Below are 27,052 nucleotides of genomic sequence, written 5' to 3' on the forward strand. Positions count from 1 at the left end.
AATTTGAAGAAGATGGGGTTCAAAAATAAGAGTGTGGCTGATCGGAGATGCTTGGTGGGTCTGGACCTGTGTGTTGGTGATTTGGTGTGGTTATCCTCTAGGAAAATTATGTTAAAGGTCCCTTCTTGGAAACTGGGTCCCAGGTTCATCATTCCTTATACGATTGTGGCCATCGTCAATCCTGTAGCATTACTTCTTGCTTTGCCACCTATTTTTAGTATTCATAAAGGAGGGGGCTGGAAACAGCAGAGCTAGGGGGAAGCCACCCATGACCGGGGTTGGCCGGAGGTTTCATTCCCCTCCCAGGTCTGATAGTTTGAATAAGAGCAGGTTGGGGATTGGGTAATGGGAAGCAGGGGGGCGGGTAGTGGAAAAGGGGGTATATATAAGGAAAAGTGCGGGAAAACCGCCATTCCCTTAGGAACAACGGAGAGAGTTACCCACCCTACCTCCCTCTTGTTGACTATGGTTTTTAGGTGAGTCTAAAAAAAAAAAAAAAAATGGGGTGTATGCATGTGTTTTTCTGTTTTGTTTCCATTTGTCACAGTGGCAGGGGGGGGGTTCTTGGAGTTAGTTTAAATTGAGTGGGGGTGATCTGGCAGTCGGTCATGGGCTCTGGACGGGGTTTTACCTCGGGAGCAATTTGTTGGTTGGGCTTCCACGGAATGTGGAAGTTTTGGTGCCCTCGAGCTGGTGCTGAACGGCTGAGGGTAAAATGGTGGTTTAATTTTGAGTTATTTAAAGCCAGATCTATTAGCTCCAAGAACCCTCCCTCCATTTATTCATATATATATTTATGTTATTGTTATTTGTTGTTTGTTAATAAACGGCCGCTGTGGCCAAATTATTTCCAACAGATAACTTGTGGTGGAGTTTTTATTTCAGGGAAGGGATCAGGGGGATCTCTGGTTATGTTGGATTGAGAGAAAAGGTATCAGTTAAGAAACCGTATTGACCGTAACAGGTCAAGGAGGGGGCTGGAAACAGCAGAACTAGGGTGAAGCCACCCATGACTGGGGTTGGCCGGAGGTTTCATTCCCCTCCCAGGTCTGATAGTTTGAATAAGAGCAGGTTGGGGATTGGGTAATGGGAAGCAGGGGGGCGGGTAGTGGAAAAGGGGGTATATATAAGGAAAAGTGCAGGAAAACCGCCATTCCTTTAGGAACAGCGGAGAGAGTTACCCACCCTCCCTCCCTCTTGTTGACTATGGTTTTTAGGTAAGTCTAAAAAAAAAAAAAAAAAAAAAAAAAAAAAAAAAATGGGGTGTATGCATGTGTTTTTCTGTTTTGTTTCCATTTGTCACAGTGGCGGGGGTGGGGGTTCTTGGAGTTGGTTTAAATTGAGTGGGGGTGATCTGGCAGTCGGTCATGGGCTCTGGACGGGGTTTTACCTCGGGAGCAATTTGTTGGTTGGGCTTCCACGGAATGTGGAAGTTTTGGTGCCCTCGAGCTGGTGCTGAACGGCTGAGGGTAAAATGGTGGTTTAATTTTGAGTTATTTAAAGCCAGATCTATTAGCTCCAAGAACCCTCTCTCCATTTATTCATATATATATATTTATGTTATTGTTATTTGTTAATAAACGGCCGCTGTGGCCAAAATATTTCCAACAGATAACTTGTGGTGGAGTTTTTATTTCAGGGAAGGGATCAGGGGGATCTCTGGTTATGTTGGATTGAGATTGAGAGAAAAGGTATCAGTTAAGAAACCGCATTGGCCATAACAGGTCATGTGTTTCATCGATCTCTGCTCAAAAAATACATAGCGTTTTCTGAACCATGACCACCACCACCATCTCCAGTCATTGTCGATAGGAATTTTAAGTTTCAGATAGCCAAGATCGTGAATTCTTGCTTGATTCATCGGTCTCTTCAGTATCTTGTACACTTGGAGGGTTACAGTCCTGAAGAGAGAATGTGGGTACCAGCATCTGATGTCCAGGCAGTCACGTTGATCCGGTTCTTTCACGTGGCACACCCTCATAAGCCTGGCCTTGAGGTTTCGGAGATTCCACTTAGAGGGGGGGGGGTACAGTCACAGGTTTACCGTGACAGAGAGGGGCCAGAAGACCGCAAGGTCTGATTTCACGTACTCCTGCACTGATTAGAATTGCCGGTGTTAGTCTTATACTGCCTGGTGTGGAGTTGAGGTGTCTTTTGTTGTTAGAAGCATTTGGAGTGTTGATCTGTGACTGTTCTCGGTGTTTCGGTTAAGTGCAAATCCTCATCTTCTCCTATTTAGTTTTCCTTTCTTTTCTCAACGGTGTTCCTCTCTGTTGCCTGTGAGTGCATATTTGTATAATTGGCATTTTCATTTGTCCCTGTACATCTTCCCTTATTAGTCTGGTTTGTGTATATACATAAACTATTTCTCCCCACTTCCCTGGGTGGGTGAGAGGGGCAGATATAGGGCTGATTCAGGTGTTCTGCAAGGTACAGACGTGGTCAAAATTGTTGGTACCCCTCGTGTAATGAAAGAAAAACCCACAATGGTTACAGAAATAACTTGACTCTGACAAAAGTAATAATAAATTAAAAATCTATGAAAATGAACAAATAAAAGTCAGTCATTGCTTTTCAATCCTGCTTCCACAGAATTTAAAAAAAAATAAACTCATGAAATAGGCCTGGACAGAAATGATGGTACCCCTGAAAATAATGTGACAAAAGGGACATGTTTAATCAACTTGTGTCCACTAATTAGCATCACAGGGGTCTACAATCTTGTAATCAGTCAGTGGGCCTGTATATAGGGCTACAGATACTCACTGTGCTGTTTGGTGACATGGTATGTACCACACTCAACATGGACCAGAGGAAGCAAAGGAAAGAGTTGTCTCAGGAGAGTAGAAAGAAAATTATAGACAAGTATGTTAAAGGTAAAGGTTATAAGACAATCTCCAAGCAGCGTGATGTTCCTGTGACTACAGTTGCACATATTATTCAGAAATTTAAGATCCATGGGACTGTAGCCAACCTCCCTGGACGTGGGCGCAGGAGGAAAATTGATGACAAATCAAAGAGACGGATAATACGAATGGTAACAGGAGCCCAGGATAACTTCTAAAGAGATTAAAGGTGAACTTCAAGCTCAAGGAACATCAGTGTCAGATCGCACCATCCGTCGTTGTTGATCCAAAGTGGACTTCATGGGAGACGACCAAGGAGAACACCATGGTGGAAAAAAATCATAAAAAAGCCAGACTGGAATTTGCCAAACTACATGTTGACAAGCCACAAAGCTTCTGGGAGAATGTCCTATGGACAGATGAGACAAAAATGGAAGTTTTTGGCAATGCACATGAACTTTATGTTCACAGATGGAAAAATGAAGCATATCAAGAAAAGAACACTGTCCCTACTGTGAAACATGAAGGAGGCTCTGTTATGTCCTGGGGCTGCTTTGCTGCATCTGGCACAGGGTGTCTTGAATCTGTGCAGGGTACAATGAAATCTTAAGACTATCAAGGGATTCTAGAGAGAAATGTGCTGCCCAGTGTCAGAAAGCTTGGTCTCAGTCACAGGTCATGGGTCTTGCAACAGGATAATGACCCAAAACACACAGCTAAAAACACCCATGAATGGCTAAGAGGAAAACATTGGACTATTCTGAAGTGGCCTTCTATGAGTCCTGATCAAATGCCTATTGAGCATCTTTGGAAGGAGCTGAAACATGCCATCTGGAAAAGGCAACTTTCAAACACAAGACAACTGGAGCAGTTTGCTCATGAGGAGTGGGCCAAAATACCTGTCGAGAGGTGCAGAAGTCTCATTGATAGTTACAGGAATCGTTTGATTACAGTGATTGCCTCAAAAGTCTGTTCAACAAAATATTAAGTTAAGAGTACCGTAATTTCTGTCCAGGCCTATTTCATGAGTTTAATTTTTTAAAAATTTCTGTGGAATCAGGGTTGAAAAGCAATGACTGTCTTTCATTTGTTCATTTTTGTAGATTTTTCATTTATTATTACTTTTGTCAGATTCAAGTTATTTCTGTGACCATTGTGGGTTTTTCTTTCATTAAACGAGGGGTACCAACAATTTTGACCACGTGTGTATGTGGCCTTGGTGTCTTCACTATCAGAAATAATCCAGGGAGCAGGAATAGCCAGGGCGCCCCTAGCGTTAGGGGCAGGCAAGGAGCCCCTGAGTAATCCGACAACAGAGGTGTGACAGTAAGTCTGTGAAAGCCTCATTCTCATTCTCCTCATCCTTAATGGCGTAATGAGAAAAAAAAATGACGGAAATACGTGTTTTTGCAATTTTGCAATAAAATGAGATAACTGGCGATGAAAACATTGTATCTACCTCAAAATGCTATTAATAAAAACGTCAGCTTGGTGCACAACATATGAGTCTTCACCCAGCCCCAAATTATGAAAAATGGAGACGATATGGGTCTTGTAAAATGGAGACTTTTTTTCTTACAAACTTTTTTTTTCACCACTTAAATAAAATAGAACCTATTCATGTTTGGTATCTGCGTACTCGTAATGACCTGGAGAATCATATTGACAGGTCAGTTTAAGCATTTAGTGAATATGGTAAATAAAACCCCCCCAAAAAAATTGTGGAATTGCCTTTTTCCAGTACACTGGAGCCACTACAGGGAGCTGTCATAAGGGAAAAGGCGAGAACCGACTCTTTGCATGGTGAGGTTGTACCATAAGAATGTTTGAAGTGTGAACGCCCAGAATAACTATAGAGTATCTGCTAAGGTTCATCAGCACTGGGACATTCTCTTGACAGCTCCGTAAGTCCCTGCCATTATTCTTGGTTATGACACAGGTGGGTCATACAGGGGTGGATTAAGAGTAGCAAGGGCCCCGGGCAGTTTAGAAGGCGCGCCCCCCCCCCCACACCTGATTTATCACGTGACATGTCACATGATCCCCTGTGATAGATCATGTGATAGTTCACGGGAAATTAATTTGGCACAATATTAATTGTGCTGCCCCTTCTGAGAGCAGCACAATATAGGGGCAGATACCCTGATTCCAGCGATGTGTCACTTTTTCAGCTGCTTGTTGTCATTTTGAGAAAATCACCGTTTTATCTGCTGCAGATCTAGCAGCTCTCTGAATGCTGCGCTCTGTATAGCCCCGCCCACACCACTGATTGGCAGCTTTCTGCCCATGCTGAGTGTACACAGAAATCTACTGATCAGTGATGGGGGTGGGGTCCTACAGAACTTACTAGTCTGTAGGACCCCACCCCTTACCTTCTGACAAATCAATGATTTTATCAAAACAACACTAAGCAGCCCAGTAAGTGACACATTACTGGAATCAGTGCCTCTAACCCTACATTATGCTGCTCTCAGATTAGGTGGCAAAAACCTGATGACAGATTCCCTTTAAAGGAGCTGTAAAGACAAAAAAGTTTGTATTAAAAAAAATACAAGCCATTTGTGAAATTAACTTTTTTTCATTGTTAATTCACATTAGACTGTATCTTCAACACTTTTGTCAGCAGGTCTTATTACAGACTCTGAATAGGGCAGCTCTCTCCCTCTCCCTCAGCAGAAAGTCACAGCATGGTTAAAAAACGGGATCTTTTATGATTTTCTCATAATAAATAAAAAAGGACATGCAAGTCCTCCAAACTATTTTCTGTTTCTGTATAGGGGAGGTCCTAAATCGTTCTTGTTCTTTAGTTGATCACATGTCAAAAAGGCAAAGCATTTACTATGAACTCGCCTAAAAAAATATACACTTGGAGAGTAATATCATCATCTGCATGTAAATATTCCTTGACTCTAAGGGCTCGCTCACACTGTCGTATAACACGGCCGAATGCTATGTGATGTTTTATCGGATAGGACTCGGCCCTATGTTATACTATGGGACAGTGCAGATCTGCGATTATTGGCATGAGAAAATAATCTCATTCGATATTCGGACCATGTGCACCCATACAAGTCTACGGGTGCACGTAAAACATTGGACTGCACTCGGATGTCATCCAAGTGCAGTCCGATGAACACTCACAGAGACTATGGAGAAGATGGAGAAATTAAGTTCTCCATCTTCTCCATATCTGTGCTGCAAGAGAATCGGATCACACTCAGTTGAAGCTCTGACAGAGTTTGAGCCGAGTGTCATTAGCATAATTGGCCCTATTCTCTTGCATGAGAGAATATATGGCTTAGTGAGTGGACCCTAAAACTGAATAGTAGTGACGGACAGGCACCTCACAAGCGGGATCCATGTAGCTCTCAGATGTCATGTAGGTAGGGCTTCATTCCATGGGGTAGGGCTTAATTTCAAGGTATATAAAAAAATGGACTTCAAATAAAAATTAAATGAACACAAAATTATTTTTTTTCGTATTTATGTTTGCAGCCCCTTTAAAAACCCTTTGAGGACCAAGGCACATATATGTCCCATAGTTTTAAACTGGAAAAAAATTTGATTGAATAAAATTTAAGGTCCTCCAAGGTTTAAGTAGGTCATAAATTCATATGAATACTTACTCATACAATTGCACATGCCAAAAGATGAAGAAGAACAGAATCAAAAATATGTGTATAGATGGCTACGTGCGGCCACCCGCTGTGTATAGATGTCTACGTGCGCCCCCCGCTGTGTATAGATGGCTACGTGCGGCCCCTCCGCTGAGTATAGATGTCGTCGTGTGGCCTCCTGCTGTGTATAGATGGCTACGTGCCATCTATACACATATTTTTGGCATCTCACAGGGCCGTGTCTCCTAGCAGTGACGCGGCTGGGCCAGCACAGGGAAGTTAACTGTTGCAGTGCTGGCCCGGCCGTTGAAGAAGTAGCGGCGGCCGCTGCTGGGGGAGCGGTCCGGGCCCCCCCCCTCCCGCCACTGGTACCGCTATGTGCCGCGGCGGCCCGCACATATAATAAGGGCAATCCGGCATTAGACACCCCGCCTGGAGCCGCGGGCCCCCTGCCGGCTCGGGGCCCCGGGCGGTCGCCCAGATTGCCCTCATTATAATCCGCCTATGGGGTCATATTTGGGTAACATACCGTTAAAATCCTGTATATAATGAGTTTCTAAGTAATGTGGTCATGTATCACCACTGGCAGGCGTTTACCTGATTTTAGGTCCTAGTGACTTTTTTGTATCTCTAATTTTACCTATCTTACTTATTAAAGGTTATGTTTTAACCTCTTGCACCACTTTATTTGCTTTATATCAGTTCTGATTGTGCGGTTACCGTATTTAAACCCCATTGCTGTATTTTGCTATCGCAGAAATCAGAATGACCAAAATATAAAGCTTATACTGGATGGAGAATGAGGTAAAAAAAAAAAAAAAAAAAAACAATTGTTATACTGCTGTTTATTTGTTCATTTTGTCTCCCTAAAATCAGATAACACCTCAATTTGCATTTATCCTGTGCTCTATGCTGAGCACTTACCTCAAGATTTTGTCTAAATCTCTGAAAAATAGGTTTCAGACAAAACCTCCAGTGGAAACATTCACTGAGATGAGGCAGATGGGGTCACTTTGTATTTCACTTGGCCTTTTTTCTGGCGATATCCCATCTTTTTTGGTATGCACAAAAGCACTGTTGATCATTTTTGTGCAGCTCTAAAAAGACAGACATTGCCATAAAAGAGGACATGCAGAGTCCAGAGTAACTGCCTACTAAAGAGGACATGCAGAGTCTAGAGTAACTGCCTACTAGTGATGAGCGAACGTGCTCGCCACTACTCAGTACTCGCCCTAGCATCACTGTGCTCGATAAAACTTGGCGCTCAGCGAGTATTTCCGGATTGTTCAGGCGGGAGCTCGGGTCCCCTGCCCTGCATGTTGGTGCTCATTAGAGAGCCAATAAACATGCAGGGATTGCTTGCCACGCACTGTAATGCCGTAGCCAGGTTGGTTGAGGCATTACAGTGATTGGCTGGCCACATAGCATCATCAGGTCTATTTAAAACCTGGTGACGCTAGGCTCTTCACAGTCGATCCCAGAAAAAGGCAGAGTAGGGAGAGCGGCTGCTGAGTCAGGGAGAGATTTTCTTGTTTATAGTTAGTAAAAGTATTCCACAGCACATCTACAGTGGGTACGGAAAGTATTCAGACCTCTTTAAATTTTTCACTCTCTTTCATTGCAGCCATTTGGTAAATTCTAAAAAGTTCATTTTTTTCTCATTAATGTACTCTCTGCACCCCATCTTGACTGAAAAAAAACAAAAGAAAAACTGAAATATCACATGGTCATAAGTATTCAGACCCTTTGCTCAGACAGTCATATTTAAGTCACATGCTGTCCATTTCCTTGTGATCCTCCTTGACATGGTTCTACTCCTTCATTGGAGTCTAGCTGTGTTTAATTAAACTGATAGGACTTGATTTGGAAAGGCAAACAAGCAGAGCAGAGCAAAACCCACAGATGCGGTAGACAAGCAGAGCAGAGCAAAACCCACAGATGCGGTAGACCAGCAGAGCAGAGCAAAACCCGCAGATTTGGTAGACCAGCAGAGCAGAGCAAAACCCGCAGATGCGGTAGACCAGCAGAGCAGAGCAAAACCCGCAGATGCGGTAGACAAGCAGAGCAGAGCAAAACCCGCAGATGTGGTAGACAAGCAGAGCAGAGCAAAACCCGCAGATGCGGTAGACCAGCAGAGCAGAGCAAAACCCGCAGATGCGGTAGACAAGCAGAGCAGAGCAAAACCCGCAGATGCGGTAGACAAGCAGAGCAGAGCAAAACCCACAGATGCGGTAGACAAGCAGAGCAGAGCAAAACCCACAGATGCGGTAGACCAGCAGAGCAGAGCAAAACCCGCAGATTTGGTAGACCAGCAGAGCAGAGCAAAACCCGCAGATGCGGTAGACCAGCAGAGCTGAGCAAAACCCGCAGATTTGGTAGACCAGCAGAGCAGAGCAAAACCCGCAGATGCGGTAGACCAGCAGAGCAGAGCAAAACCCGCAGATGCGGTAGACAAGCAGAGCAGAGCAAAACCCGCAGATGTGGTAGACAAGCAGAGCAGAGCAAAACCCGCAGATGCGGTAGACCAGCAGAGCAGAGCAAAACCCGCAGATGCGGTAGACAAGCAGAGCAGAGCAAAATCCGCAGAAGCGGTAGACAAGCAGAGCAGAGCAAAACCCGCAGATGCGGTAGACAGGACAGGGCTCTGTTCACATGGAACAGACTGGAAAACACAAGAAGATAGCTGGAACTCAGGAGTTAAATACGGAGGCAGGGAAACAGAATGAGCAGAACCAGATACACACAAGGTACTTGCAATGAAGTAGCGAGTGGACACAAAACTCACAAACAGAAGTACATAGACAACGAATTGGAGTTAGGTGCAGGTTCAGATACTGCAGGAAAAGGGGAAGGTACAGACATAGAGACAAACAGGTAACGGACTAGGACACTGTTCAGACAGGATCTGAACCAGGAACAAGATACAGGAACGAGCCTGGAAACTCAGCCCCCAGGGTGGCGGAACCTGACTAGAAGTCACAGGTACAGGTAACAGGCCTGGGTATACAGCCCCCAGGGTTGCAGAAACAGACTACATACAGGACAGGACCTGGCAACTCAGTTGCAAGGAACACACAGATGGAAAGTGTTGCTCAGGCACCTCCTACTGGGTGGAGGGGGTTTAAGTATCCAGTGACTCTCAGCAATAGGCTGGGAACGCATTAGGACTGCGCACACTGTAGCTTTAAGAATCAGGAAGTAACAGTGCCGCCGCCCTAAGCCAGCAGACAAGAGACATACAAACAGCAGGTACTGGAGCAAAGTGTGCAGTCTGGCCTGATAGGTAAGATTGTGGTCTTGCATGGTGGGAGGTGGTAAGCCATGCAAGCACGATGCCAGGGATGTTACAATAAGGTTCTCTGGTCTGATGAGACGAAGATAGAACTTTTTGGTGATAATTCTAAGTGGTATGTGTGGAGAAAACCAGGTACTGCTCATCACCTGCCCAATACAATCCCACCAGTTAAAAATGGTAGTGGCAGCATCATGCTATGGGGGTGTTTTTCAGCTGCAGGGACAGGACAACTGGTTGCAATTGAAGGAAACATGAATGCGGCCAAGTGCAGAGATATCCTGGATGAAAACCTCTTCCAGATTGCTTCTCTGTCTTCTGAAACGCTCTCTGCTCACAATTAAAGAGGATGCATTGCAGGCGGAGCACGATGAGATGGAGCAAGGAACCATACAGGGTGATTCCTTACAGCCTAGCCTCATCTCATCCTAACGTGGATTGGGTGACTATTAGGAAGAGGAGGAGGAAGAACAGGAACTAGTTTCCTGCACAATAGGTGGTACTACCTGCACAACTGTCATACCGTCTGTTCAGCATGGATGTCCTGAGGACAGGGAGGAAGAGAAGGAGAAGGATGAGGAGAGCATGTTCAGTCATCCTCCTGGTGAGGACACGGAAGTCTTGCCTGTTAGCAGTCTGGCACACATGGCTGAGTTTAAGTTATGCTGTCTTTCCTATGACCCTCGCATTGTCCAAATTGTGTGTGACACTCATTACTGGTTGGTGACACTTCTAGACCCACGCTACAAGCAAAACTTTCTATCTCTTATTCCCTCAGCGGACAGGCCTAATAAAATGGGGCAGTACCAGAAGGCCCTTGTTGTGGAATTATTTTAAAAATTCCCATCTGAAAATGCTACCGGCAGAGGTCACAGTTCGTTGGAAAACCAAGGAGTACAGGCAAGAGAGACACAACTATAATTCAGCAGAGGCAGGGGAACACTATCAGAGTTCCGGGACAGTTTTCTCAGATCCTCCCTTTGCACAGGCACTGATGCGAGGGGTACTCTCACAAGGAGGGAAAAGTTTGGGAAGTTTGCTGAAGGAGTACCTTGCCAACCGTACCAACGTCCTCCGTGATTCTTTTGTGCCTTATAATTTTTGGGTATCCAAGCTGGACACATGGCATGAACTGGCTTTCTACGCCTTGGAGGTCCTGGCCTGCCCTGCCCAGGTATCAGGGGCCAGGAATAATTTTTTTTTAATTTTAATCCTGATTATTTGCTTAAAAAGCAATCCAGAGAACACAATTTATCTGCGCCATTCGCTTGTTGGCACTGCAGAATACAGCCAGGTCCTTTCCGTATTACAGCACTAAAAATCCAGCTATTTAAAAACTGTGGTTTGTCCGTCACACGGATCACATATAATTGCGCTGAAAATATTGCCATTTCTGGCTTCCATTTAAATGTTATTGCAGTGTGTCAGAAAAGCTATTGACACCAGTTTGCTGTAAAAATAGTTACCTACAGGCCAGATATTTAAAACTGTGTTTTGTCTGTCACATGGATCATATATAATTGCGCTGAAAATATTGCCATTTCTGGCTTCCATTTAAATTTTGTTGCAGTGTGTCAGTGAACTGATTGACATGAGGATGGTGCTGTTAAAAATAGTTACCTACAGGCTAGCTATTTAAAACTGTGGTTTGTCCATCACACGGATCACATATATTTTGGCTGAAAATATTTCCATTTTTGGCCTCCATTAAAATTTTGTTTCAGTGTGTCAGTTATTGACATCAATTTGTTCTTAAAAATAGCTACCTACAGGCCAGCTATTTAAAACTGTGCTTTGTCCATCACACTGATCACATATAAGTTTGCTCCAAATTCAGCCATTTGTAGTGAGTGTGGAAGATACTGTCCTCCATTTAAAATAGGCAAGGCACGTGGCAAGAGATGGGGAACTGGACATGATGGAGATGGTGCATGCAGAGGCCGAGGCCGTGGGCAAGCAGAAATTGTGCCACAACAAACACCCACATCTTCTCGCTCGACCTTCCTGTCCCAATTAATAGGGGACCACAGAACACCACTATTGAACACAGAGCAGTGTCAAAAGGTTATTGGTTGGATAGTAGATAATGCTTCCAGGCACTTAGCCACCACCACCCTGTCTTCCACTCGATCAAGTCTCAGTAGCCATGAGTCTGGACCGCATATTCCTCACCCTGATCTTCCTTCCTCCCACCATGCCGAGTGCCCAGAGACAACTGATCCCACACTTCGACACTTCGAAGAGCTGTTCACTTTTCCATTTATAGATTCAGGCCTCTCGCCTGGTCCACTTGAAGTGGGGCAAGAGGAGATCGCATGTAGCGATGCCCAAATATTTGAGCAGCCATGGTCACACAAAGGCGACAGTGGGAAAGTGTCACAAAAGGTGGATGATGATGAGACACAATTGCCAGAAAGTCAGGAGGAGGACCAGGGTGCGGAAGTGGAAGATGAGGTGGTGAATGATATAGTAACTGTCAGCAGCACACAGGGGGAGGGAGGCAGAGCACCCCAACAGGCAGGAAGAAGCAGCGTGGTGGCCGCAGACAGAAGGCGGGCAACTGTTCCCCGTAACACCAACACGACGGTTGCCAGTACAACTGTTAGGTCTTCCTGAGTTTCAGCTGCAGGGACAGGACTAGTGTTGAGCCACCCCCGTAGTGTTCGAGTTCGGTTCGGTTCGTCGAACACCCGTGTGTTCGCCGAACTGTTCGTCGAACTGTTCGTCGAACATCTTCGAACACCGTTAAAACCAATGGCAGGCAAACAAAAACACATAGAAACACATAGAAAACACCTTCAAAGGTGTCCAAAAGCTGACAAACTGCTCAGAAGACACAACTAACACATGGAAAAGTGACAAGTACATATAGTCATGCGAAAAGAAAAGAGGTGGAGGAGTAAAAGGAGGGGGAGACACAGATATAGGCATGTCATGCCCTTCTAAAATCCAAAAAGTGAGAAGCCGACACGGCCAGTCCGCTCCTGCCCGTGCCACCTCCATGTCGCCGGGTTTGTGCCAGAGCCGCGGTGAACCCTGACGGCCAGCCCCCCTCTCCCAATACTGGTGCCTGTCCGCTGGTGGGTCGAGCGAGCCCCCCTGTGGTGGAGGCAGCTCTAAGCTTTTTAATTTAAATTGTCTCTCTAATTTGAATGAATACACTTTAAATCCATTTACAAGGATCTATTGGAGGGCAAGTCTCATGCCAGCAGCCGCGTTATTCCAGCTCCAGTAGCGTCCACTAAAGCTGCTGCAGTTAAAAAGCTTTTATAAGGATCGAGCTCGGCTGTCCACCGCAAGGCATCCTAGTGCCAGTCCCAGCCCCTATGCCTTGGGGTGCCTCCTGATGCTCTTCACTAAGTATCCCGTGGTCCCGAAGCATTTCCTTTGAAAAAATTAAGTGTCCAAACTACAGGTGGTGTAGCTTGCTTAACAGCCGGGATAATCCGCTGACTAGCAGACACTGCTACTAGGCACAAAGTATTTCCTGGGCTAGATGCAGTTAAAAATTTGTAAGTAGATACTCTCGTTGGATGCTGAGAAAGCATTCCATAGAGTCTCCTGGCACGCCATATATGATTCTCTTAAAAAGCTTGGGGTAGGGGTCTAGGGGACCCTTTTATAGCCAAAATCACGGCCCTGTATCACAATACGTCACCTAGGCTGAAGATAAATGGAACTGTAGCACCGAGGGCTCGGTTGCTACAGACGTATTGCACCTCACCCAGAGGTGTGATATCTCACTCTCAGATAAGGATGGAGTGTGGATCAGGACCCGACACCTGCATGCATTACACCACATTGCCGTGGGGCAGGGCGACCAATATGCCCCTGAGATGGGCACGACAGTCCCTGTCCCTGGCTGGAGTGGGGGGAGGGAACACTGAGGAAGGGGAACCCTGCAGTGCAGGAGCAGGGAGGAAGCAGTTCCTGGGTGCATTGAGAAGGGAGTATAAAAGGTGGGCACCATCTTAGTTCAGTGCAGAGAAGTCTGAGCAGAAGTGGCAGGGAGCAGGGGCTCTGCATGAGCTCTGCTCCGGAGGCGGGCCTAGTAACAGAGGCCCAGGCCTGCAAGAGGGAGAAGGAAGGAAGAGGAGCGGAGAAGGCTCCAGGAACGAGGAATGAAGGGATCCCAGGGGTGCGGACGGGCGAGTCGCCACCGCACGCCCGAATCCACCTGCGTGGAGGGGTCAGGCCAAAGGGGGAGACCGGTCCCCGAACTAGTGGAGGCAGGAAACGACCCTCAGCTAGAAACCGGAGGCTCTGACATTTTATGTGGCGCAGCCCCTTGCTCCACCCGCTAGGAAGGCACCACATAGGGTCAGGGAAACTGGCGCCAAGTTTACCAAGAGGAGGCCCGAGGCAGCCGGACAGAAGTGTTGGTAAGAAAGGCCAGACAAAGGACACACAAAGGGGGTCCTGTGAAGCGCTCCAAAGTTATCTGGGAGTTGTCTGAGCCCCTCACCTGGTGAGCACAGTACGACGTGGGCAGCCGTTACCTGCAGACGTGGTCTGGATAATAAGAACTGTGAGTAAAGGCCCTGAACTGCATCACTGACTCCGTGTCGTTACTGCTGCTGCCCTGCACCATCACCCCCATCCTCCGCATACACTGCCCTGAGGCTATACTCCTCCCGTGGGGAGTTATGCTACGCTCTGCTGCACCCACAACACCAGCCTTAGCGGTCTGCCCTGTAGCGGCGGTTCACTCTGACCGCAATCCACGGGTGGCGTAGTCGGACATTTAAACATCAAAACCACATAAATAGTTCCGCCACTGGTTTGACCGCCCTGAGCCACGGAACCGGATCGCCGCCACGAAGACTACAACCACCAGCATCCACCAAAAAGGGTCCGGCTCCGGGTGTCCCAAGGCCCAGGGGGTGCGTCAGAACATTTTCATCACCTTTCACAATAACCAATGGGACAAGGCAGGGATGTCCTCTGTCCCCTCTCTTATACATCCTAGTGACGGAGCACCTGCTCTCATCAATTCGCCATAACCCCAATATTAGGTGGATTGAGGTGGGAGGCACCGAGTACAAGTGCTCTCTATTTGCTGATGATGTCCTAGTATATATCACTCAATCACATATATCCATCCCTGCTGTTATGGCTGAAATAGATCACTTTGTTACATGGTAAAATTTTAAAATCAATGCAGCGAAGTCTGAGGCCCTCGATGTCTCCCTCCCTAAATCCATATAGGATTCCATCCAGTCCAACTTTCCCTTTGCCTGGCCCTCACAGGGTATCAAATACTTAGGAATTCCTATTCATAGAGACCTCTCCCATCTATGTTATCTTAATTTTGGGCCCTTTATTGAACAATTCCATACAGACCACGGTTGGCAAGTTAGAACTGTAAGATTCACTACGTGAACCACTGGTGTTTTGTGGAAAAGCACATGTACACCGCGTTCCAAATTATTATGCAAAAAGTGTTTAGGAGTGATAAGGGAAGAATTTGTTTGTTTGTCAGTTAAACTCATTGATGGTGATGTGTGTCAGGGCTCTTTATATCACTGTAAGCAATTGCAGACACCTGTGCTAATTAGTTTGGCAGGTGTGTCCAATGAAAGGCAAGACTACTTAAGAAGGCTCTCTCACATTATTAAGCAGCCTACATTTTCTGCCAAAATGGGAAAGAAAAAGGATGTGTCGGCTGCTGAGAAGCAACAAATTGTGTAGTGTTTAGGTCAAGGCATGACTACAATCAACATTGTGCGATGATCAGGATGAAGTGTCTTGGCAATCAAGAAGTATGTAGCTGATTCACAGTACACACGTGTGCGTGCTGATAAGGGCAAATTGAGGACTCTTTCCTACAGGCAATTACGTCAGGTTGAAACAGCAGCGGCAAAAAAGCCTTGTCATAGCAGCAGACAAGTTTTTGAAGCTGCTTGTGCCTCCAACGTCCCCCGAACAACAAGATGCAGGGTCCTTCAGAGGTTTGCAGCTGTGCATATGCCATCCTGTCGACCTCCTCTATCCACTTCACACAAGCAGAAACGGCTCCAGTGGGCCAAACATTACATGAAGACTGATTTCAAAACTGTTTTGTTCACGGATGAGTGCCGTGCAGCGCTCGATGGTCCAGATGAATGGAGTGGAGGATGGCTGGTTGATGGACACCCCACGCAAACACGGCTACAGCGCCAACAAGGAGGAAGTGGAGTAATGTTTTGGGCTGGAATCATGGGGAGAGAGATTGTCGGCCCCTTTAGGATCCCTGAAGGCGCTAAAGATGAACTCCATAATGTATGTGGATTTTCTCAAACAGCACTTCCTGCCATGGTTCAAGAAGAAGAACCGTGTATTTCACAGCAAGATCATTTTTCTGCATGATAATGCACCATCTCATGCTGCACATAAAACATCTGCATCTCTGGCTGATATGGGCATAAAAGGGGACAAACTTATGGTGTGACCCCCATGCTCCCCTGACCTCTACCCCATTCAGAACCTTTGGAGCATCATTAAAAGGAGTGTCTATGATGGCGGGAGGCAGTTCACATCTAAGCAACAGCTCTGGGAGGGTATTCTGTCCTCATGCAAAACAATTGAAGCAGAAACCATCCAAAACCTGACAAATTCAATAGACGAGAGAGTTCAGAAGCTCCTTTCGAACAAGGGGTCCTATGTGAAAATGTAACATCACCTAGAATAAAGTTTTGAGTTGAAAACTGTTTGATTTCAGTTTCTAACAACCTGCTAATGCTTATAATTTCAAAAATGACCATTTTTTTGGTCTTTATTAAAATGAAAAGGTTGATCGAAAAGTTTGGGGGATCTAAGAGTGTGGCAACCCAGTAGTCATGATTACTTCGAATTCTGACAATATGAGGGTCATGCTGCAGGTAGTGCAGCAAGAAGGCACTTATGTGTCTTGCGCATCTCGGAGCCCCAAAATTATTTTCCGGGCTAGATGCAGCTAAAAATTATTTTTAATTTTAAATCTGGTGAAGCTTATTATAGATGGCCTAATAGGATCAGTGCTGCACACTGCTACAAAGCCCAAATTATTTTCCAGTCAAGATACAGATAAACATGATTAGTAATTTGAAAGCTTAAAACGGTTGGTAGGGTGATTTTAACCAATCATCAAGCTTTTACTCTCCCCAGGATGACACAGGGGTAGAAAAGTCGTTTCGGATCCATGATTTGTTCATCTTTATGAACGTGAGTCTGTCTACATTATCAGTGGAGAGCCGCGTGCGCTTATCTGTCAGCACACCACCAGCAGCGCTGAACACACGTTCAGACAGAACGCTGGCTGCGGGGCATGACAAGATCTCCAAGGCGTAAGTGGCTAGCTCCGGCCATTTATCCAGATTGGAAGCCCAAAAAGAGCAAGGGTCCAGTGACACAGTCGTGGCTTCAATGTTTACTTGGAGATACTCCTGTACCATCGTCTCTAGGCGTTGACTATGTGTCAGACTTCTTGTCTCCTGTGGCCTTGCAAAGGATGGGCTAAAAAAGTGGTGAAATGATTCCGCAAAATTGATGTTACCAGCAGATACTGTGGTTCTGTTACGGTTTGAGTGCTGAACACTTGACGGTCCCACGGTTGGCAAGTTGGAACTGTGAGATTCACTACGTGCACCACTGGTATTTTGTGGAAAAGCACATGTAAGATTCTGCAACAGTCTCTGCTGATACTCCTGCATGCGTGCATCCCTTTCTATGGCAGGAATAATTTCTGAAAATTTACTTTTGTACCGGGGATCTAACAGTGTGGCAACCCAGTAGTCAGGATTATTTCTAATTCTCACAATTCGAGGGTCATGTTGCAGGTAGTGCAGCAAGAAGGCACTCATGTGTGTTGCGCATCCAGGAGCACCAAGTCCCTGTTGTGTTGGTGGCGAGGTAGCAATCATGCTTCCTTCCTCTGTCCTCTCCCCCCAACCTCGCACAACAGAAATGTGATCAAGGTCTCCCTCATCTGATGAGTCTTCCATCAGTTCGTCCTCCACTTCTTCCTGGGCTCCTGCACCTTCCTCACTAGTTTGGCTGCTACCATGCGCCCTGGTAAAATCATCTCCCCCACCCTCACATGCCTGCCGCCTTGGTGCTGCCGACCGTCTGGACCTTGCAGATGTTAGCCCTTCCGCATACAACTCCTCCTCCTCTACTTCCTCCACCTCCTCTTGTGCCACCACCTGACTCCGAATTCTGTTTAACATGTGCTCCAGCATGTAAATCACCGGAATAGTCATGCTGATAATGGCATCGTCAGCACTAAACATCTTCGTCGCCATTTCAAAACTGTGCAGAAGGGTGCATAGGTCCCTGATCTGAGACCACTCCTCCAGCGTGATTTGCCCCACCTCTGAATCTCGTTGGCCCAGGCTATACGTCAGAACGTATTGCACCAGGGCTTGTCGGTGCTGCCACAGTCGCTGCAACATGTGCAGAGTTGAATTCCACCGGGTAGGCACATCGCATTTTAGCCGGTGAAGTGGCAGGCCCAACGACTTCTGTAGAGATGTAAGTCGCTGAGCTGCGGGATGCGAACGGCGGAAGTGAGCACACAGCGACCATGCCCTCTGCAGAAGGCCATCTAGTCTGGGATAGTGGGCTAAAAATTGCTGGACAACCAGGTTCAACACGTGAGCCATACAAGGCACGTGTGTGACATTGCCCCGGCGAAGGGCCGCACCCAGGTTTGCAGCATTGTCGCACACGGCCTTCCCTGGTTTCAGGTCCAGTGGAGACAACCATTCATGAAATTGGTTCTCCAGAGCTGACCACAACTCCTCAGCTGTGTGACTCACATTTCCCAGACATTTCAATGTAAAAACCGCCTGATGACGTTGAGCCCTACTGCCAGCATAGTAAGGAGGTGTGCAGGATCCCTTCTGCGCAGTTAGAAAGCTTGTGGCATGACCAGACAGGCTTTGGGTGCAGGTGGAAGACCGAGAGGAGGTTGAGGAGGCAGAAGCAGTGGAGGAAAAATGACATAAAGAGGATTGACGCACAACTCGTGGGGACGGCAAGACTTGGACAGCAGCCCCTTGTCCTGCTGTCACCATAGTTACCCAGTGCCCAGTCAGCGACATGTAACGCCCCTGTCCATGCCTACTCGTCCAAGTGTCTGTGGTGAAATGCACCCTGTCACACACAGAGTTTCTCAAAGAAGCGGTGATGTTGTGTGCGACATGCTGGTGGAGCGCAGGCACACCTTTCTTTGAGAAGTAGTGCCGACTGGGCATCTGGTACTGGGGCACTGCGACGGACATAAGGTCTCGAAAATCCTCTGTGTCCACCAGGCGGAAAGGCAGCATTTCTGTAGCCAAGAGCTTGCAGATGGTGAAATTCAACCTCTTAGCTTTCTCATGGCTAGGAGGAAATGGTCTTTTACTTGTCCACATCTGAGGGACCGAGGGCTGGCTATTGTGCTTAGACGGGGTTGATAAGGGTGTCCCCGGCAAACTGCCGGTCTGTGAGGAAGATGCAGGCGGACATGTTAGGTTGCCTTGATCCAAAGGTGGTGCTATCGATGTCGGACAGCGCTCAAGACCAGCTGGTGTTACCACCTCCAAAGAAAATGATGACCTGCCAATCACGCTGGCTGTTGCGGGTAAAGAGGTGGCAGGTCTGCGCCCCAAAACAGGTGTGACTGCTGTCCCCCCAGTCACAGAGGATGAAGAGGCCGCGGATGCACAAGATATGGCAGACGGTGGTTGGCCCGGCCGGCTAGACCGCATTGTAGCACACTGAGCTTCCCACTGCAACTTATGCTTCATGTCCATGTGCCGGTTCATGCATGAAGTACTCAAACTATGTATTTTTTGGCCTCTACTTAGCTTTTGCTGACAAATGTTACAGATAACACGAGTTGGGTCATCTTTATCGATCTGAAAAAATGCCCAGGCTATGCAAGGCTTAGCACCCATGCGACCTGAAGAGCCACCACGACTTGTGGTGAGAGGCAGAGTTGTGTTTGAGGATGCAGTTGTTGACGTGCTTCCAGTACTACGTCTCTGTCCAGGAAGGCGCAACCTGACCTCGTCGTCACTAGCATCTTCCTCCACCTCCTCTGCTGACCTCATCTCTTGGCTGACTGTGGGTTGACAGTAAGTGGGATCTCCGACCTCATCATCATCACCCTGTGCGTTATCACACCCGTCGTCCTCAGAGCCAACCTGTTCCTGCCCTGACAAAAAACTAAAGTTGTCGCTCCAATCGGGTATTTGAGTCTTATCATCGTCTTCCTCATTGTCTCCACCAACAGGAGTTACAGTTTGGGAATGAGGGTCTACATTATGGTCAGAACCTTCTGCGTCTGGTCCTTGATCCGACTCATAAAGATTCTGGGCATCAGTGCAGATCATTTCCTCATCTGGATTCACAGAAGCGCTGGAGTCGACCTCTGATTCCCAGGCTATAGTATGAGTAAACAGCTCTGCAGACTCAACCATCTGTTCTACCTCATACTCAGACAGGCAGCTGGAGATTTGGGAGCTGTGAGGAAGCAAGTGCGATTTGGGTGACACCTTTGAGGACTGGAGTATTTGTGATGTTGAAGTTGATGTGGAGGAGAGCCCACTTAAAGGAGCACTTGATATCCGTTGAAGCACCTGCTGTTTTTGTGCCTCATCTGGAATTTGTAGCGATTGGCGTGGCCGTAAGAAAGGGATCTTATCACATTGTCCGCTAAAAGAAGTAGACATTTTAGTTTGGCTGGAAGATGGTCTTTCTTCTGCAGATGTTACTGTTGCTTTAACACCTACCCCACGGACACAACCTTTTTTCCCCTTCCCAACACGCCTATTCCCCTTTCCACCAGCAGCAGGCCTTTTTCCACTCATTTTGGTGGTTAACTAATTCACAACTCTGGAGTTGTTTGCACAAAAAAACAATGGATGGTAACCGAGCAGAGCTGAGTGGCCAAACTGTGGTATTAGGCCAAAACTATTGGCTGGGTTAGATGCAGAAAAAAATTATTTTGAATTTGCAACCTGATGGAGGTCAGTATAGATGGACTAATACAAATAGTCCCACACACAGCTAGAAGCCCAAATATTTTTTCAGAGGTACTGTAGATGCAGATAAAAATTATTTTTAATTTGCAACCTGATGGAGGTCAGTATAGATGGACTAATAGACCAAGTCCCACACACTGCTAGAAGCCCAAATATTTTTTCAGAGCTAGATGCAGAAAAAAATTATTTTTAATTTGCAACCTGATGGAGGTCAGTATAGATGGACTAATAGACCAAGTCCCACACACTGCTAGAAGCCCAAATATTTTTTCAGAGCTAGATGCAGAAAAAAATTATTTTGAATTTGCAACCTGATGGAGGTCAGTATAGATGGACTAATACAAATAGTCCCACACACAGCTAGAAGCCCAAATATTTTTTCAGAGGTACTGTAGATGCAGATAAAAATTAGTTTTAATTTGCAACCTGATGGAGGTCAGTATAGATGGACTAATAGAGAAAGTCCGACACACTACTAGAAGGCCAAATATTTTTTTAGAGGTAGATGCAGAAAAAAATATATTCAGTTTGCAACCTGATGGAGGTCAGTATAGATGGACTAATACAAATAGTCCCACACACAGCTAGAAGCCCAAATATTTTTTCAGAGGTACTGTAGATGCAGAAAAAAAATATTTTTAATTTGCAACCTGATGGAGGTCAGTATAGATGGACTAATAGACCAAGTCCCACACACTGCTAGAAGCCCAAATATTTTTTCAGAGCTAGATGCAGAAAAAAATTATTTTTAATTTGCAACCTGATGGAGGTCAGTATAGATGGACTAATAGACCAAGTCCCACACACTGCTAGAAGCCCAAATATTTTTTCAGAGCTAGATGCAGAAAAAAATTATTTTTAATTTGCAACCTGATGGAGGTCAGTATAGATGGACTAATAGACCAAGTCCCACACACCGCTAGAAGCCCAAATATTTTTTCAGAGCTAGATGCAGAAAAAAATTATTTTTAATTTGCAACCTGATGGAGGTCAGTATAGATGGACTAATAGACCAAGTCCCACACACTGCTAGAAGCCCAAATATTTTTTCAGAGCTAGATGCAGAAAAAAATTATTTTTAATTTGCAACCCGATGGAGGTCAGTATAGATGGACTAATAGACCAAGTCCCACACACCGCTAGAAGCCCAACTATTTTTTCAGAGCTAGATGCAGAAAAAAATTATATTCAATTTGCAACCTGCTGGAGGTCAGTATAGAAGGACTAATAGAACAAGTCCCACACACTGCTAGAAGCCCAAATATTTTTTCAGAGCTAAATGAAGAAAAAAATTATTTTTAATTTGCAACCTGATGGAGGTCAGTATAGATGGACTAATAGACCAAGTCCCACACACTGCTAGAAGCCCAAATATTTTTTCAGAGCTAGATGCAGAAAAAAATTATATTCAGTTTGCAACCTGATGGAGGTCAGTATAGATGGACTAATAGAATGATGCTATGCCCAAAAGATTTTACTTCACTAGGTGCAGTAAAAAAATTGGTATTCTATACACAGGTGTTATATCTTGCAACACAGATAGGCTACTCCACTGACTAACACACTCTGCAATAGGCCAAAAAGGATTAGCTTTGCTAGATTCAGCCAAATGCTGTGAAAAAAACTTGCACAGCACTGGCACAGACCTGCCTGGCAAAAACTGATAGGAACTCATGTAACCTAGTCCTGAAAAGGACTCCAATTACAATTAGTCTTTACTCCCACAACCTATCTATTTAAGAGCACAGACCTCCCTGATAAAAGTCGTAGGAAATGCTGTAACCTAGTCCTTAAAAGGACTGCAATCACAACTATTCCCTACTCCCAAGCTATCTGTATATTTGTGCGAAAATTGGCTTGAAATTAACAAGGTATAGCGCACACAGCAACAGCGGTGCCGTCTAACACGCAGCTGCAGCAGTGAGAAAATGGTGGCGACGGGGAAAATGGCTTGGTCTTATAGGGCAAGGACATGTGACATACACTGCCAATGACACATGCCCTTGCTTGTGTGAAAAAAAGCACTTCGCTCCGTGTGTGCGCTGCTGATAGGCTGACAGATTGCACCTCCCCACTGCAAATGCGGGAAAGAGAAAAAAAAATGGAGATCTTCATTGTTCCTGCAGAGATCCATCCCCTGCCCCTCCCCCCACCCCGCTGTACACTCAAACTGCGTATTAACATTAATTTTCATCATTACTGAGAAAAAATCCAGTTATGATTTTGGTGCACGAACAGTTATCGAACATAACCTCGAACAGCCGAATTTTTCTCAAATTGTTCGTGTTCGCCGTCCGGCTCGAACACCGCCCAAAACAGCTCGAATTTCAGATTGGCGAACAGTTCGAGTAGAACAACGCTCATCTCTAGACAGGACAACTGGTTGCAATTGAAGGAAACATGAATGTGGCCAAGTACAGAGATATCCTGAATGAAAACCTTTTCCAGAGTGCTTCTCTGTCTTCTGAAGCGCTCTCTGCTCACAATTAAAGAGGATGCATTGCAGGCAGAGCATGATGAGATGAAGCAAGGAACCAAAGAGGGTGATTACACACAGCCCAGCCTCATCTCATCCCAACGTGGATTGGGTGATAATGAGGAAGAGGAGGAGGAGGAGGAAGAACAGGAGCTAGTTTCATGCGCTATAGACGGTACTACCTGCACAACTGACATACGGTCTGTTTAGTGTGGATGGCCTGAGGACAGGGAGGAGGAGGAGCGCATGGTCAGTCATCCTCTTGGTGAGGACACAGAAGTCTTGCCTGTTAGCAGCCTGGCACACATGGCTGAGTTTATGTTACGCTGCCTTTCCCGTGATCCTCGCGTTCTCAAAATTTTGGATGACAGTCATTACTGGTTGGTGACACTTCTAGACCCACGCTACAAGGAGAACTTTATATCTCTTATTCCTGAGGTGGACAGGACTACAAAAATAGGCAGTAGCAGGAGGCACTTGTTGCGAAACTATTAAAAAAATTCCCATCTAAAAAAACGCTGGCGGCAGAGGTCACAGTTTGTTGGACAACCAAGGAGTACAGCCAAGAGAGACACAACTTCAATCCAGCAGAGGCAAGGGAACACTGTCAAAGTTCTGGGAGAGTTTTCACAGCCCCTCCCATCGCACAGGCCCTGAAGCGCGGGGTACTCTCACAAGGAGGGAAAAGTTTGGGAAGATGCTGAGGGAGTACCTTGCCGACCGTGATTCCTCTGTGCCTTATAATTATAGGGTATCAAAGCTGGACACGTGGAATGAACTGGCTCTCTATGCCTTGGAGGTCCTGACCTGCCCTGCCGCTAGTGTTTTATCAGAGCGGGCTTTTAGTGCCGCTGGTGGAATTATAACTGATAAGCACATCCGCCTGTCAACTGAAAATGCTGACAGGCTGACTCTTATAAAAAAGAACAAGGGCTGGATTGGGCAAGACTTCTCAACACCACTGAATGATAGCAGCGTAACATACACTCAAATCCAGTGTCTTTTGTTGGGAGGTGTATTCCCATGCACCTTTTCACACCCACATATGGGTTAACGCTTCCTGATTTTGGCTATTTTCTCTTGTCCTCCTCCTCCTCCTCATCCTCATCTTCCACCACCATATCACCAGGGTGACCGTGGTCCGTGATGCAACATCCACATAATTTTTTTAAAGAGTGTTTATGATGCCCGTAAAAAAAAAAATTTTTATACAGTATGTTCATGTATACCCCCCAGGGGTAAATGTTTGTCAGCCCATAAACTTAGTGCATGGGCATTACAAGAATAGTAGACCTGCTCCTTTCTAGTGCGAACATTTTTTATGAGGCCCTCCTCCTCGTCTTTTCCAAGGAGCATTGGTGTGCCTCCCAATTTTTGGCAGCCCTTGCATTCGCTGCATAGGCCAACACTATGGGAGACCCAGTTCCTTATAATGGGAACATTTTTTCATGAGGCCCTCCTCCACGTCTTTTCCAAGGTGCATTGAAGTAGGTCCAAATTTTTGGCAGCCCTTGCATTCACTGCATAGGCCAACACTATGGGAGACCCACTTCCTAATACTGGGAACATTTTTTTATGAGGCCCTCTACGTCTCTTCCAAGGGGCATTGGAGTGCCTCCCAATTTTTGGCAACCCTTGCATTCACTGCATACGCCAACACTATGGGAGACCCACTACCTAATAATGAGAACATTGTTTTCAGGAGGCCCTCTGACCTCCACATCTCTTCCAAGGGGCATTGGAGTGCCTCCAAATTTTTGGCAACCCTTGCATTCACTGCATAAGCAAACACAATGGGAGACCCACTTCCTAATAATGGGAACATTTTTTTCAGGAGGCCCTCCTCTACGTCTCTTCCAAGGGGCATTGAAGCAGGTCCAAATTTTGGGCAGCCCTTGCATTCACTGCATAGGAAAACAGTATGGGAGACCGACTTCCTAATAATGGAAACAATGTTTTCAGGAGGCCCTCTTGTAAGTCTCTTCAAAGGGGTATTGGGGTGCGTCCAAATTTTGGGCAGCCCTGCCACTCACTGCATATGCAATAACAGTATAGGAGACTCACTCTTTAGTAATGAGAACAACAAAGCTGATGGCTCTCTAAGAATAGCGAGGGCCGACTGCTGGCCCTTTAAGAATAGTAAAGGCCGCTTGATGGCCCTATAAAAATAGGCTTTGTGACTTTCAGAGTCCCTCCTTCATTAATGAAATAGGATATGTCTGATTATTTCTCACACACCACATGGCCAGATAAGGTTGGAAAATGTTAAAATGACATTTCCCGGTGAATGCATTTGTCACGGTTGAAAGCAATGCAAAAGTGCAAAAACATATCAAAAACGCTACGTGTGAACATAGCCCAAGGTGTGGAGGAGTATTTTTGTTTTTGGCTATTTATTTTGCCTTTTATACAAGTCATTACCCTGGAAAGGATGTTCCTTAACATATTTCGCAGGAAAATCCATTTTGGTTTCGTTATTGTATGTTTTATTGTGAGTCATAAAAGTGGCGTAATACCTCTGACAACGTTGATGACAGCAGTGACCTGGGAGTCAGAAATGCTTCCAGGGGTCTTCCCCATGCTGTTCCCATGTTATTTGAGCATTGTTCGCATCGATTTGGGCAATGTTTAGGCCCTCTGCAGACCGCCGGGGTGAGCCACCTGAAAAATACTTGAGTTTCCCATAGACTTACTTTGGGCTCGTTGCTTGGGTCGAGCACCCGAGAACTCCAATTTGCTCGACCTGAGCATCGAGCACCCGTGCATTTTAGTGCTCGTCCATCACTAGTCGTTACTGTGGCCCACCTCTATGTGTCTTTAAATTGTTATTAGGGTTTTTCCCAAATTTTGGTAGCCGTTGTAACCACTGCATAACCTATAACTGTATAGCAGACCCGCTCCTTTCTAATGTGAATATGTTATAACTGTGGCCAACCTCTGTGTGTCTTTAAATTGTTATTGGTTTTTTCCTAAATTTTGGCAGCTATTGTACTCACTGCATACCCTATAACTGTATAGCAGACCCGCTCCTTTCTAATGGGATCATGTCATGATCATTACTGAGACCCACCCCTATGTGTCTTTAAATTGCTATTGGTGTTTTTCCCAAATTTTGGCAGCCGTTGTACTCACTGCATACCCTATAACTGTATAGCAGACCCGCTCCTTTCTAATGGGAACATGTCATACTCGTTACTGAGGCCCACTTCTAAGTGTCTTTAAATTTTTATTGGGGTTTTTAACAAATTTTGGCAGCTGTTGTATTCACGGCATACCCAATAACTGTATAGCAAACCCGCTCCTTTCTAATGGGAACATTTTGTTACGGAGGCCCTCCTGTATGTGTCTTTAAATTGGTATTGGGGTTATTCCCAAATTTAGGCAGTCATTTAAGTCACTGCATACACAATAACCGTATAGCAGAACCGCTCCTTTATAATAGGAAAATTTTGTTATGGAGGCCCTCCTGTATGTGTCTTTAAATTGGTATTGGGGTTTTTCCCAAATTTAGGCTGCCGTTGCAGTCACTGCATAAACTATAACAGTATAGGAGACCCACTCCTTAATAATGGGAACAACAAAGCATAGCCGGTTGATGGCCCTCTAACAATAGTGGGGGCCGACTGCTGGCCCTTTAAAAATAATAAAGGCCGCTTGATGGCCCTATAAAAATAGGCTTTGTGACTTTCAGAGTCCCTCCTTCATAAATGAAACAGGATGTGTCTGATCATTTCTCACACACCACATGGCCAAATAAGGTAGTAAAATTTTAAAATTACATGTACTGGTAAATGTTTTTTTCACCATTCAAAGCAATGCAAAAGTGCAAAAAT

The sequence above is a fragment of the Phyllobates terribilis genome, unplaced genomic scaffold (genome assembly GCF_046119375.1).
Source record: "Phyllobates terribilis strain yellow unplaced genomic scaffold, ASM4611937v1 Scaffold_9__5_contigs__length_417890890, whole genome shotgun sequence".
Taxonomy (NCBI): domain Eukaryota; kingdom Metazoa; phylum Chordata; class Amphibia; order Anura; family Dendrobatidae; genus Phyllobates; species Phyllobates terribilis.